The following is a 13671-nucleotide window of genomic DNA, read 5'->3' as shown; positions in this document are numbered from 1 at the left end:
AGGTCTCAGGTAGCAAAAGAGACTCCTCGGCCCTCAGACAAGCCTATCGAGGTTGCTCCTATTCCTAGGCTGGACTCTTCCAATCGTACGTGGGAAGAGCATGAGGATTCACTTCCTAATTTCGGGTTTCTTCCCCCTAGGGTTATCATGAGATGAGGGTGCTTAAGTCTTTAGTGACACTCGCACGGGCTAGGGTGATTGCAGGATGTAGCGCAAATGACATCGAGAGGGCTGAGGCGGTCTATCTCTAGAGGGTATGCTTCAAATTCTATTTCTCTTTTATGTTGTGTCTTATTTTTTGAGCATGATTTTACCACTTCACTCTTACATTGTCTCCTCATCCTTTAGGTGGTGCCCCTTCAGACCGGGCTTGTTGAATTGAGTCATCACCAGGCCTTAGAGTTGAAGACTCTTGTAGAAAAAAGAAGAAAGAGGCCCATCATTACAAGAAAAAGATATCTTCCTTGAAAAAATCTCTAGAGGCGTCAGATGCTCGAGCTCGCGAGTAGGAGACAGAGAATGACAATTTGCGGTCTATGTTGGCTCGTGCTCCGGAGGAGGTGGTCGAGAGGTATAAGGCCTTTGCTGAGCATACTAGAGACTTTGAGGCATCTATGGAGCAGTACAAGTCATTCTCTGATTATGCTAGGCCTTGCATTCGTACGGGGGGAAGGCAAGTTGGCGTCCATCAATCTAGCCAAGGAGTGGATATCGACTAAGCACCCTTCTATTGACCCCTCAGATTTTGATAAGTTCCTTGCGCAATGCAAAGGGAAGGAGAGTGAGGCATAGCCATCCAAGTCAGTTGGTCATTCGTCACGGGGCGACAGTGGTAATGGTTCTCCTTCGAGTTGAAGTATGGCTTAGTAGTAATACCTTTTGTTAGTTCCCATCTTTTTTGTGTCGCTTTTTTTTTTCCTACTTGTAGCATCATTCCCTACTTGTCTGGGGAGTGGGCAAGAGCACATCACATGCTTTTTGTATGAATGCTATGTTATTGGTGGTTATTAATGTTGAATGCATTGTTCTTTTAACTTGTTTTTTCTAGCGCTGTCTTCCTTGTTTAGTTGTTGATAGCATGGGTAAATGTTATTCGTCCCACGGATGCTAGGCTTTATTATAATGGTCGACGGCCTTAACCAATATTCTTTTATTTATTTATTTACTGTTTAAATCTATTTTGGTTTTCTATTAGTTGACTAGATATCTAAGGTTTCAACGTTTTATTTGTTGTTTGCAATTTTGTGTTATTTTCGTTCTAGGTTAGATCTGAAGATTTAGGATTTCAATGTCTTTTGTCGTCTTCTTCTTCTTCATTTTTTTTTATGCTTATTGTCTTTGTTTTGAAATTTACTTTTTAAAGATGTTATTTTTGTTGTTAGTAACCTCGAGATTTGCTCTTCGAATGTGTTTTCTTACTGTTAAAGTGTTGAAAGTTCAAAAATTATTTTTGGTCTTCTATATTTTCTTTTTTATGTATTCCTATTTTGTGTATAAACTAATTTGTTTTATTTATTTTCAATTTTTTCCTTGTTATTTAGGAATTCAATATTAGAAACTGATTTTTCCCAACGGGTAAGTTTGTTTCCTTTTTTAGTTCTTTGTCCGTATTATTTTTTTAAATGATACTTTATGTGCTTCCAAATTGTTCTTCTTCTTTTTTTTTATTTATTGTTTAAATTTATTTTGGTTTTCTATTAGTTGAATGGGTATCTGGGGTTTCAATGTGTTATTTGTTGCTTGTAATTTTGTGTTATTTTCGTTTTAGGTGAGATCTGAAGATATAGGATTTCAGTGTCCTATTGTCTTCTTCTTCTTCTTCAATTTTTAATATTTTTTTTTATTAATTTTAACGCTTAATGTCTTTGTTTTGAAATTTACTTTTTAAAGATGTTATTTTTGTTGTTGGTAACCTGAAGACTTACTTTTCGAATATGTTTTCTTACTGTTAAAGTGTTAGAAGTTCAAATATTATTTTTGGTTTTCTATATTTTCTTTTTCTCTATATATTCCTATTTTGTGTATAAACTAATTTGTTTTATTTATTTTCAATTTCTTCCTTGGTATTTAGGACTTTAATATTTGAAGCAGATTTTTCCCAACGGGTAAATTTGTTTTCTTTTTTTTAGATCTTTGTTTGTATTATTTATTTTAAATGATGGTTTATGGGCTTCCAAACTGTTCTTTGTTTTTTTTTACTTATTTTGATTTTCTATTAGTTGATTGGATATCTAGGGTTTCAATGTGTTATTTGTTGTTGGTAATTTTTTGTTATTTTCGTTCTAGGTTAGATCTGAAGATTTAGGATTTCAGTGTCCTTTTATCTTCTTCTTTTTCAAATTTATTATTATTATTTTTTTTTTACGCTTATTGTCTTTGTTTTGGAATTTACTTTTTAAAGATGTTATTTTTGTTGTTGGTAACCTCAAAATTTACTCTTCGAATGTGTTTTCTTACTCTAAAGTGTTGAAAGTTTAAAAATTAGTTTTGGTCCTTTATATTTTTCTTTTTTTGTGTATTCCTATTTTGTGTATTAACTAATTTGTTTTATTTATTTTCAATTTTTTCCTTGGTATTTAGGACTTCAATATTTGAAATTGATTTTTCCCAACGGGTAAGTTTGTTTCCTTTTTTAGTTATTTGTTTGTACTATTTTTTTAAATGATGGTTTATGTGCGTCCAAACCGTTCTTCTTTGTTTTTTAATTTATTGTTTAGATGTATTTGGGTTTTCTATTAGGTGACTGGATATCTAGGGTTTCGATGTGTTATTTGTTATTTGTTGTTTGTAATTTTGTGTTATTTTTGTTCTAGGTTAGATTTGAAGATATAGGATTTCAGTGTCCTTTTGTCATCTTCTTTTTCAAATTTTTTTTTTAACGCTCATTGTCTTTGTTTTGAAATTTACTTCTTAAAGATGTTATTTTTGTTGTTGGTAACCTCAAAATTTATTCTTCGAATGTGTTTTCTTACCATTAAAGTGTTGAAAGTTAAAAAATTATTTTTGGTCTTCCATATTTTCTTTTTCTGTGTATTTCTATTTTGTGAATAAACTAATTTGTTTTATATATTTTCAAAATTTTCCTTGGTATTTAGGAGTTTATTATTTGACACTAATTTTTCCCAACGAGTAAGTTTGTTTCCTTTTTTCCTTTTTAGTTATTTGTTTGTATTATTTTTTTAAATGATGGTTTATGTGCTTCCAAACTGTTCTTCTTTGTTTTTTTATTTATTGTTTAGATTTATTTTTGTTTTCTATTATTTGAATGAATATCTAGGGTTTCAATGTTTTATTTGTTGTTTGTAATTTTGTGTTATTTTCGTTCTCGGTTAGATCTGAAGATTTAGGATTTCAGTGTCCTTTTTTCTTCTTCAATTTTTTATTTTTATTTTTATGCTTATTGTCTTTGTTTTGAAATTTATTTTTTAAAGATGTTATTTTTGTTGTTGGTAACCTCAAGATTTACTCTTCGAATGTATTTTCTTACTGTTGAAGTGTTGAAAGTTCAAAAATTATTTTTGGTTTTCTATATTTTCTTTTTCTATGTATTCCTATTTTGTGTATCTACTAATTTGTTTTATCTATTTTCAAAATTTTCCTTGGTATTTAGGGCTTCAATATTTAAAGCTGATTTTTCTCAACGGATAAGTTTGTTTCCTTTTTGGTTTTTTTAGTTCTTTGTCTGTATTATTTTTTTAAATGATGGTTTATGTGCCTCCAAACTATTTCTTCAATTTTTATTTTTATTTTTTACGCTCATTGTCTTTGTTTTGAAATTTACCTTTTAAAGATGTTATTTTTGTTGTTGGTAATCTCAAATTTACTCTTTGAATGTGTTTTCTTACTGTTAAAGTGTTGAGAGTTCAAAAAATATTTTTTGCCTTCTATATTTTCTTTTTCTGTGTATTCCTATTTTGTGTATAAACTAATTTGTTTTACTTCTTTTCAATTTTTTCCTTGGTAAATATTTAGGACTTCAATATTTGAATATGATTTTTCCCAACGGGTAAGTTTGTTTCCTTTTTTCCTTTTTTAGTTCTTTGATTTTATTATTTTTTTAAATGATGGTTTATGCGCTTTCAAACTGTTCTTCTTTGTTTTTATTTATTTATTGTTTATATTATTTTTGTTTTCTATTGGTTGACTCGAAATCTAGGGTTTTAGTGTGTTATTTGTTATTTGTAATTTTGTGTTATTTTTGTTCTAGGTTAGATTTGAAGATTTAGGATTTCAGTGTCATTTTGTCTTCTCCTTCTTCAATTTGTTGCTTTTTCCCTTTTTTTTTTTTAATTTTTACACTTAAGATCTTTGTTTTGAAATTTACTTTTTAAATATGTTATTTTTATTGTTGGTAACCTCAAGATTTACTCTTCGAATGTGTTTTCTTACTATTAAAGTGTTGAAAGTTCAAAATTTATTTTTGGTGTTCTATATTTTCTTTTTCTGTGTATTCCTATTTTGTGTATAAATTAATTTGTCTTATTTATTTTCAATTTTTTCCTAGGTATTTAGGACTTAAATATTTGAAGCTGATTTTTTCCAACGGGTAAGTTTGTTTCTTTTTTTCTTTTTTTAGTTCTTTGTTTGTATTATTTTTTTAAATGATTGTTTATGCACTTCCAAACTGTTCTTCTTTGTTTTTTTTATTTATTGTTTAGATTTATTTTGGTTTTCTATTGATTGACTGGATATCTAAGGTTTTAAAGTGTTATTTGTTGTTTGTAATTTTGTGTTATTTTCTTTTTAGGTTAGATCTGAAGCTTTAGGATTCAGTGTCCTTTTGACTTCTTCTTCTTCAATTCTTTTTATATTTTTTTATTTTTACGCTTATTATCTTTGTTTTGAAATTTACATTTTAAAGATGTTGTTTTTGCTGTTGGTAACCTCAAGATTTACTCTTCGAATGTGTCTTCTTACTGTTATAGTGTGGAAAGTTTAAAATTTATTTTTGGTCTTCTATATTTTCTTTTTCTGTGTATTCCTATTTTGTGTATAAACTAATTTGTTTTGTTTATTCGCAATTTTTTCCTTGGTATTTAGGACTTCAATATTTGAAGGTGATTTTTCCCAACGGGTAAGTTTGTTTCCTTTTTTTCCTTTTATAGTTCTTTTTTTGTATTATTTTTTTAAATGATGGTTTATGTGTTTCCAAACTATTCTTCTTTGTTTTTTTTATTTATTGTTTAGATTTATTTTGGTTTTCTATTAGTTGACTGGATATCTAGGGTTTTAATGTGTTATTTGTTGTTTGTAATTTTGTGTTATTTTCGTTCTAGGTTAGATCTGAAGGTTTAGGATTTCAGTGTCATTTTGTCTTCTTTGTCTTCAAAATTTTTTTTTTATATTTTTATATTTTTATGCTTATTGTCTTTGTTTTGAAATTTATTTTTTAAAGATGCTATTTTTGTTGTTGGTAACCTCAAGATTTACTCTTCGAATGTGTTTTCTTACTGTTAAAGTGTTGAAAGTTCAAAAATTATTTTTAGTCTTCTATATTTGGGCTGAAAATTTAGGTTTTGAAGGTTTTTATTTTCTCTTTGTTGAAGATTTATTATTCTAATTTGTTATTTGGTTAGTTATTAGTTGACAATGAAGACTAAGTGTTTGAATGTGTTATTTTGTTCTCTGTGAACTATGTTGTTTCCATTTGAAGTTAAAGCTAAAGGTTTAGGATTTTGATGTCCTTGTTGCTTTATTTTTTTATACTTATTGTCTTTGCTAATTTTTTTGTCGGTGACCTCAACATTTAGTCTTCGAAGGCATTTTCTTGTTTTTGAAGTGTTGGTAATTCGAAAATGCTTTTTAATTTTCTATACTTGAGCTAAAAATTAGGCTTTGAAGGTTTTTTTCTCCAATTTTTTGGTTGAAAATTTACAGTTTCAATCTATTTTTTTTTTTTTATTGATTGATGATGAATAGTAAGGGTTTGAATGTGTTATTTTTTTCTCTATGACTTCTATGATTTTTGTTTGAAGTTGAAGCTAAATATTTAGGATTTTTATATCCTTGTGGTTTCATTTCTTGCACTTATTGTGCTTGATCTCTCTGCGTATTCATTCATTTCTTGATCGCCTAAAAATTCTTCTATTTAATTATGTTGATTTTTTTGTTGTCCAAGTACATTTTATCTATAGAAACATACGTGCAACTCATTGTCTTGACAAACTATTCGGATCATTGTACAATATCTTGAGATTTTTCACAAGAGTAAAAAACATCAAAGAGTAGAGTTTCATACCCGTGACAACTGAAAAAACCAACTTCGGAACAATTTCACATGAGTGGAAAACCAAAATCATAGGAGCCCCCTAGCTCAGGTTCACTTTTGGTCCTTCCATCTTCAAATCATTCAAGTTAGGTCCTATCGCTTCCAATTGCTTTGAGATTGATCGTCTATCTTCCCGAACTCATCACTTTGGTGCTTCAACTTTTATTTCTTCAAATTTGATCCTCTAAAATTGTGTGATTGTCAAGCATGCATAACATGCAAAAAAATATACTTTGATCAATTAACTCCTTTCGTTATGGCTAGTGAGCACTTTAAGTTTCATCTAAACATCGTGTCCCTTTTTTCCTTTGTCCACTGAGACAAAATCTAATGATTTTATCACTACTCAAATCCAAAATTTTCCTTCCCCTAATTAAAAGATGGGGGAGGTGAGTGTAGGTTTCCTACTTCTTTGTGAGGGGTGTCATGATCGTGCACTCATTTTCTCTTTTTATTGGCCGTTCCCCAGAAGTGAGTGGACGAAAATAGCCATCCAAACACTCTCAAGGATCAGAATTTTAGTTTAGTTTGAATTGTTGCACATCCAGAATACTGGAATTCCATCTTAAACTATTAACCCAAAGTATCATCAACCCTTATATATTGATTGTTTATTTTATATTTAAGCAACTTGGAATTTACTTGTAACATATAGTGACTCATTTAAACGTTTAAATGGATTGAATCGCTATGTTCATGTTTTTCTTTATTGTAATCCTAAGTTATGCCTTGCTGTTGAATGATCTTAAAAATATCGATCTTATTAATAAGATTGCCTTGACAAAGGTTATATGTTCCAAATCAAATATCAAATCAAAAGTTTGATTATTTGTTAAAAACTTCGAATATCCAACGGCAAATAACCTCATCTTCTACTTGAATCAAGATCATACAACCTTCATAAACATTAAATTTCTCATAATACTTTCTGCAAAATGAATATAAAAGTCAATGTGATCAATATGGTACAACGAAGTCCATGAATTCATAGTGGGAAACTATGATCTATTCAAACTATCAATTTGGTATTTTCACAGTCAACTTTATTATATGTTATTCCATGTATAATCACTTTCATGACTTGTTCATGACACTTTTGTGTATGTTTATTCATACACTTTTCTCTTGAGTACTCCTATCAAATTTTTAAAAAAAAAATGTAGAACAAACGAAAATTTCTTTCATCCTATCCTTCAGAATGAAAAGATAACTTAAAATTGACGTGCTTTTCATGTATATTATAGGGGATTTATCATTTAAACCATGATTAAAAGATTGAAAAGTCTAATGTCACCTCTTCATGTGCATTGCATTTTTCCTTCTATATACATTGCATTTACTAATTATTTTAATAATAGGAAGTATCTCAAAGAATTTTTCCACACCAATTTCAAAAATCAATTTATATCGAATTACTAAATAAAAAAATTATATGAAGAAATTATTATAATGGGTTTATATAGCGTGTTCTAATTAGTTACTCTAATATATATATATTTTTAATTAATACCGCATCTTTGGCTGATTGGATTATATCCAAAAATGAGGTACTCTACCAATTTTGGCATGAGTATAGAATTTCGTTTTATTTAATTGGATATTTTTAACTGCAGGTCTGGTGAAGACTTTGAGATTGTCAACCAACTACAAGTTTTTTTATTCTTATCATATATTTATATTTAATTAACTGAATCATTCTCAAGCTGAGATATAAAGTTTTTTCCAATTTTTTTTATTTTATTATTATTATTTTTTTTTTTTGGTACATAAAGTCATTCAAAGACATTATTATAAAGCAATCATAAAGTCATTCAAAAAAAATGGTGAATTGTACAGTTGCTTCGTTTGTCTAAAATACATCTTCTCACTCGTATATTAACACAAACACTAGAAATTAAGAGTACATAGAGATGGCTAAACTCAACAAGACTACTTTTCTTGCTCTCTTCTTCTTCTTCCTCATTTTTGCAGCCTATGGTAGGTAGTTTTTCACTCCATGAGCAGATAGTTAATTTTTCATTAATGGTTTCATTGTGGAAAACATTGTCATGTTTAGTACATAGGACTGAATAGGATTTGTTGAAAGAACTATATTTTTTTCGAATTTAATCAAGTCTGATTCTTTCTAGTTGAATGTAACAAGATATGTCATCACCGTATTCATTATTTTTCCATTCACCATGCATATGATTATCATAAGAAAATAACCCAAGACAGTTTAACGAACCCTTTTTCCATCTCTCAACCACAAGCTAGTGCACGTCACATCATAGTTTTTCTCGACATTTTCTCACCAAAAAAACATTCCTATACATGTGTTGTATCAAGTGAATTTTGGCTTGTTTTTCTTTTTTCTTAATATGATAAGAAACTTACAGAACATATACAATTGAGTAAGATAAATGCCTACCATAAAAGAAGTGTTCTTAAAACTAAAGTAATATATAGATGTAAATTTATCGAATAATTGATACTATTTATCTTTCCCAATCCAATTTTTATGCAGAGATGCAAACGGGGGAGGCAAAACCTTGCACAAAACTTAGCAAAGAATGGCATGGGTTGTGTGCTCCTCATAAATGCAGTAGTTACTGTATTCACCACGAGGGGGCTTACCATGGTGCTTGTCTGAAAAATCACCAGAATAAGCATTATGGTTGCTACTGCTACTACCGTCATTGCTAATCAATGAAACTTATATATAGTAATGTCGTCTGTTATTACATAGTTCTATGTACTTGTCGGATGTCACGCCTTGTGCCTGTCTGCAAGTTTGTACTGTGTTTATGTTTCCAATAATATTGCAATCCTCGAGTGCTTTCGTTTTAAAAAATAAAAGCTCCCTGTGTGAGCTCTTGCAGCAAGTTGTATCTATCAGTTCTTGTTACTTTGTTGTATTTGTATTACCTTAATAATGAAGATTGTTAAGTTTCTTGTAGTCTGTTTCTTGATCAAATATAAAGTGGTCCAATGTGTTAAAGATGAGCATAAGATTTTATATGAGATGGTTCGATGTGGCATTAGAGTAAGTAAATGTGCAGAGTAAAATTCTCGTTGTCATCCATCTATGAAGATTATGCTTGTATTAACAACTTAAGATTTTTGATGATATGATTTAGCAACATCTAATTTAAATGTGTATTGCCACGTGATTTATTTAACGTGATTTATACCGTAAGTGTATGATGTCAAGTTTGGTAATATAGTAAAGGAGTTAGGATGTCGAACCCATAGGGATTATAATTTAATTTTTACTAAGTATTATAATTGTGTAATTCCTACTTTATTCAAATGAACGGATGATTGTGTTAAACTAATGTAATGTGATTCATTGTGACAAAGTTGATAAATGCAAGTTATCAATATGAAAAGGCCTAGGGATTGATTTTACCTTACTCTCAATTACGATTCAACGATTTCCAATTATTCCAGTTAATTTTCCCATATTTAAAAGTAAAAATCCTAATATATTCCTCTCCCCTCTCTCAAGGACCGGATAGTAAATAATCCTAGATTCCAATTCCAATATCTCTATTCCGAATTGAAAATCAAGAATTTATAAAAGTCCTGATTCTTTTATGGAGTAAGTTTCACAGACTTTATACTTTCTTTCGAAACCCATAAAACCTTTGTTGTATCAATCTTATGATCACGCCTAAATTCCTCTTTCTTGAGTGCCGAAATTGACTAGCATCTATTCATTCAATTATTGATCAAGTAATTTAAAGCATTAAAAGCATGACACAATTAAATATATGCGGAAAAATCAAAGAAATTATTATAAAATCATCGAACCATAATCTCAATTCGACTACATCAAACCCCTAGATAATTTGTTTAGTTCATGATGTGATAAATGAAAATCATACAAATTATAATAAACAACATAAGGAAAAGGATAGAAAAAACTAGTCTTTTAGGTAGATCTTCAATCTTGTTCCTTGATATTGTTCCTTCTTCCTTTTGGTGTATTCAATTTTTGCCTCTTTCAAATTGTGTGGTTGAATTCTTCAATCTTGCCCCCTTCCATTTTTTATCTCCTTCAAATTGTATGGTTGAATTCTTCAATCTTGTCCCCTCCAATTCTTCTAGAAAATAGGTCTTTTAATGGTATTTATAGTGTCTTGAAGTTTTTGGATGAATTAAGGTTAACTTGGGCCAAAAAAGATTCCAAAAATATATTTAAAAAAAACCCCATTTTTTTGGCGCCGTGTTCATTACTGTTTTCATCATCGTGGGCACTGGACACCACGGTGCCCACTTCGCATGGAAAATGCAATTTTCGCTTCCTTCGGTATTTTTGCCATAACTTCTTCGTCGGATGTCCGATTGAAGTGATTGAAGATGCCCTGGAAAGTTAACTCACACACATCATTCTCCAATTCGATCATCTGTTATGTCAAAAATGGGTCTCAATGTAAGACTGATATTAAGGAACATAACTTTTTAGTAGGAAATTGATTTGTGATTATATTTTGCCTAAATTTGATCTCTTTGACATTTTTCTTCATCCAATCGACTCCTAATACTCTTGAATCTTCATCGTGAGGTTCGACACAATTTTTGAATATTTGCACTTTAGTCCCTGAACTTTGGGTCTCTTACAATTTGGCATTTTTCTCCAATTTCGCTAACTTTTGCTTATTTCTTTCAATTTCATCAACCTACATCACAATATCAAAATACTTATTAAATTGCTCTAAAACACTCTCAAGGGTAGCAAAATAACAAATTAAGTGATACAAATATAATGAGTATGGAGCACTCATCATATATTGATTTGAAAGGTTGTGAATTGAGAAAGATAATATGAAAGTACAAATTTGCAAGTTGGACTTGACAAACATTCAATAGAATGAAAATAGTATTTATTTGTTCATGAAAACCTCAATGCTTAGGTTTTGTTTAACCAACATCATCACCTAACCAAAGCCAAATACTAATCACAACTTGTGCCATCCTCAAAGTGTATTGGTTGTTTCCAGGTCGAGCCACGTGCTATGATATCGATATAATTATCCGACATCATTTTAAATCATCATCTGAATTTATTAGGCATCAAAAACTAACAATATCACCTCCAAAATGTATGAAATCTATTTAAAATGCATAATTATAGGTAATAATAACATCATTGGACACCCATATATAGATTTGGACAGAGCTGGAACCATCATAAAAACTTGATTTTGATTAGCCATGGTTAATCTGAAACTCAGGCAAATAAAGCATCACAAACACATTTAGCCTCTATTTGACAACTATTTTTTTGATATTTGAGCTATTAGAATGTTTTTAATAAAATTTCAATAATTTTTCATTTTTCTTAAAATGTAAAACTCTTCACCTATGAATTATCCACTAGTGAAAGTCTCCACGAGTTATGGCCATCACCAACAGAATGATAATTGATGATGGACAGAGACATCCATAAATTTTTCCCGTAGGTAATGCTTGGTTACATTTGGATATTCTGTAGTAGGTGATGTATGATTGATTTGTTGATTGATTCCACACACTGAAAATTGGTAGCTGGATTCACGAATAGGCCTGTGATGAAAATATACTATCAGTAAAGAATTATTCTATATATACATAATGATTTATACACTGGTATGCATAATGTCCAAATAGCATTTCATCATTCGCGGGTGTTGGACATTATGTACACCTAGTTGTAGCAAACCCGTTGGTAAATTACCTACATTTTTTTGTAGGTAACATTCAACTACCTTAAAATAACAATTGTTCGTTGAAATATTTTAGCTTGTGCTTGTTAATAGAAATGGATTTTGTGGCTTCGCCAATGGAAAATCCAAAGGCACGGTCCAATAATGGTAATATGTACCCAAAATAATTGAATTTCTGCAATAATTTTTTTTTCTTAATGAGATCCATTGCTTTTGTCTTTCATGTTTATAAATACATGTTTGAAGGAAATTAAAGTTTAGATTTTTATCAAAGTTAAAGTCAACAATTAATTTTAATCACATATTTAATGGAATCCATAACTTCTCAATCATATATTTTATAACTTTTTATCAAAATCTACTAAAAATCTAGTTTCAATCTTCATTAGATTGGGACTTAAAGTTCATAGTAAACATACCTTAGTTGACCGTTACTACATAGTTCTATGTACTTGTTGGAGGTCAAGCCTTGTGCCTGTATGCAAGTTTGTAGTGTGTTTATGTTTCCAATAATATTGCAATCCTCGATTGCTTTCGTTTAAATAAAAGCTGCCTGTGTAAGCTCTTGCAGCAAGTGGTGTCAGTTGTGTCCATCAGTTCGTGTTACTTTGTTGTATTTGTATTGCCTAAATAATGAAGATTTTTAAGTTTCTTGTAGTCTGTTTCTTGTTCAAAATATAAAGTGGTCGGATGTGTTAAAGACAATATTTAAATAAATATATGTGTTTACTCATTGAGGATAAAATTTTATATGAAGTGGTTTTAGAATAAGTGAATATTCAAAGTAAAATTCTCCTTGTCATCCATATAGGAAGAATGTGCATGTATTAGTCGCCTTGGATAAAAACGAAAAGGTGTTCACATGAGGTGGCCTATTTGAAATTAACAACTTAAGATTTTAGATAGTATGGTTTAACATTATCCAACTTAAATATGTATTGATTTGAAAGGTTGTGAATCAAGAAAGATAATATGAAAGTACAAGGTTGCAAGTTGGACATGAAAAACATTCAATACAAAATATAGTATTTATTTGTTCACGAAAACCTCAATTCCTAGGTTTTTTTCAACCAACCTCACCACCTAACCAAAGCCAAATACTAACCACAACTTTGGCCATCCTCAAAGTGTAATGGTTGTTTTTAGGTCAACCCAATCGCTATGATGTCAATATAATTATTCAACATCGTTATAAATCATCGCCCGAATTTTTTGACCATCAAAACCCAGCAATACAACCCCCAAAATGTAAGAAATCTATTTATAATGCATAATTATAGGTCATAATACCATCATAGTTTGAAGACTTGGGGTTTCAAGTTAAAGGTTAACCTTATTAAGATGAGTAATCCAATTTCTTACATATTAGTCTACGTTTCGGTATTTAACCAATGTGGAATTTATCTCTTAACAAATATAATAAAATAGTGATAATAGTCATCATTCACTAAATTAATTCTACATTATTTTTCAATATTTACTCCAGATTTCAGAAAGAAGTGTTGTGCGGTCCCTTTGAGAATCTTGATTTTTGGGCTCAGAAATCAACACAATCAACCACCACTTTAGCAAGCTCGACCCTCAACACTTCGACACTTGGTTGCCTTGTTCTTACAGCCCAAAGGAGATGAAATGGTGGTTAGTTTGCAGCCACTAAGGTAGAGAAGAAAAACAAGAGGAAACCACAAACAATGGTAGATCTTATCACAAAGT

The 13671-nt window shown here is 30.1% G+C and overlaps 2 long non-coding RNA genes across 2 annotated transcripts in view; both read left to right on the top strand.

Moving 5' to 3' along the window:
* Positions 1-12613, top strand: part of LOC111365775 — a 40273-nt gene extending 27660 nt beyond the window's left edge. Inside the window, exon 3 of the long non-coding RNA XR_002697481.1 lies at positions 12420-12613. This is a non-coding gene — a long non-coding RNA (uncharacterized LOC111365775). The remainder of the gene's footprint in view (positions 1-12419) is intronic.
* Positions 8135-9206, top strand: LOC111365776. Its single transcript, XR_002697482.1, has 2 exons — positions 8135-8245; positions 8775-9206. It is a non-coding gene; the product is annotated as an uncharacterized LOC111365776 (long non-coding RNA).
* Positions 12614-13671: the final 1058 nt, after the last annotated feature.

The sequence above is a fragment of the Olea europaea genome, chromosome 17 (genome assembly GCF_002742605.1).
Source record: "Olea europaea var. sylvestris chromosome 17, O_europaea_v1, whole genome shotgun sequence".
In the NCBI taxonomy this organism is placed as follows: Eukaryota; Viridiplantae; Streptophyta; class Magnoliopsida; order Lamiales; family Oleaceae; genus Olea; species Olea europaea.
The sequence above is the reverse complement of the archived record's forward strand: the minus strand, read 5'-3'. Positions and strand labels throughout refer to the sequence as shown.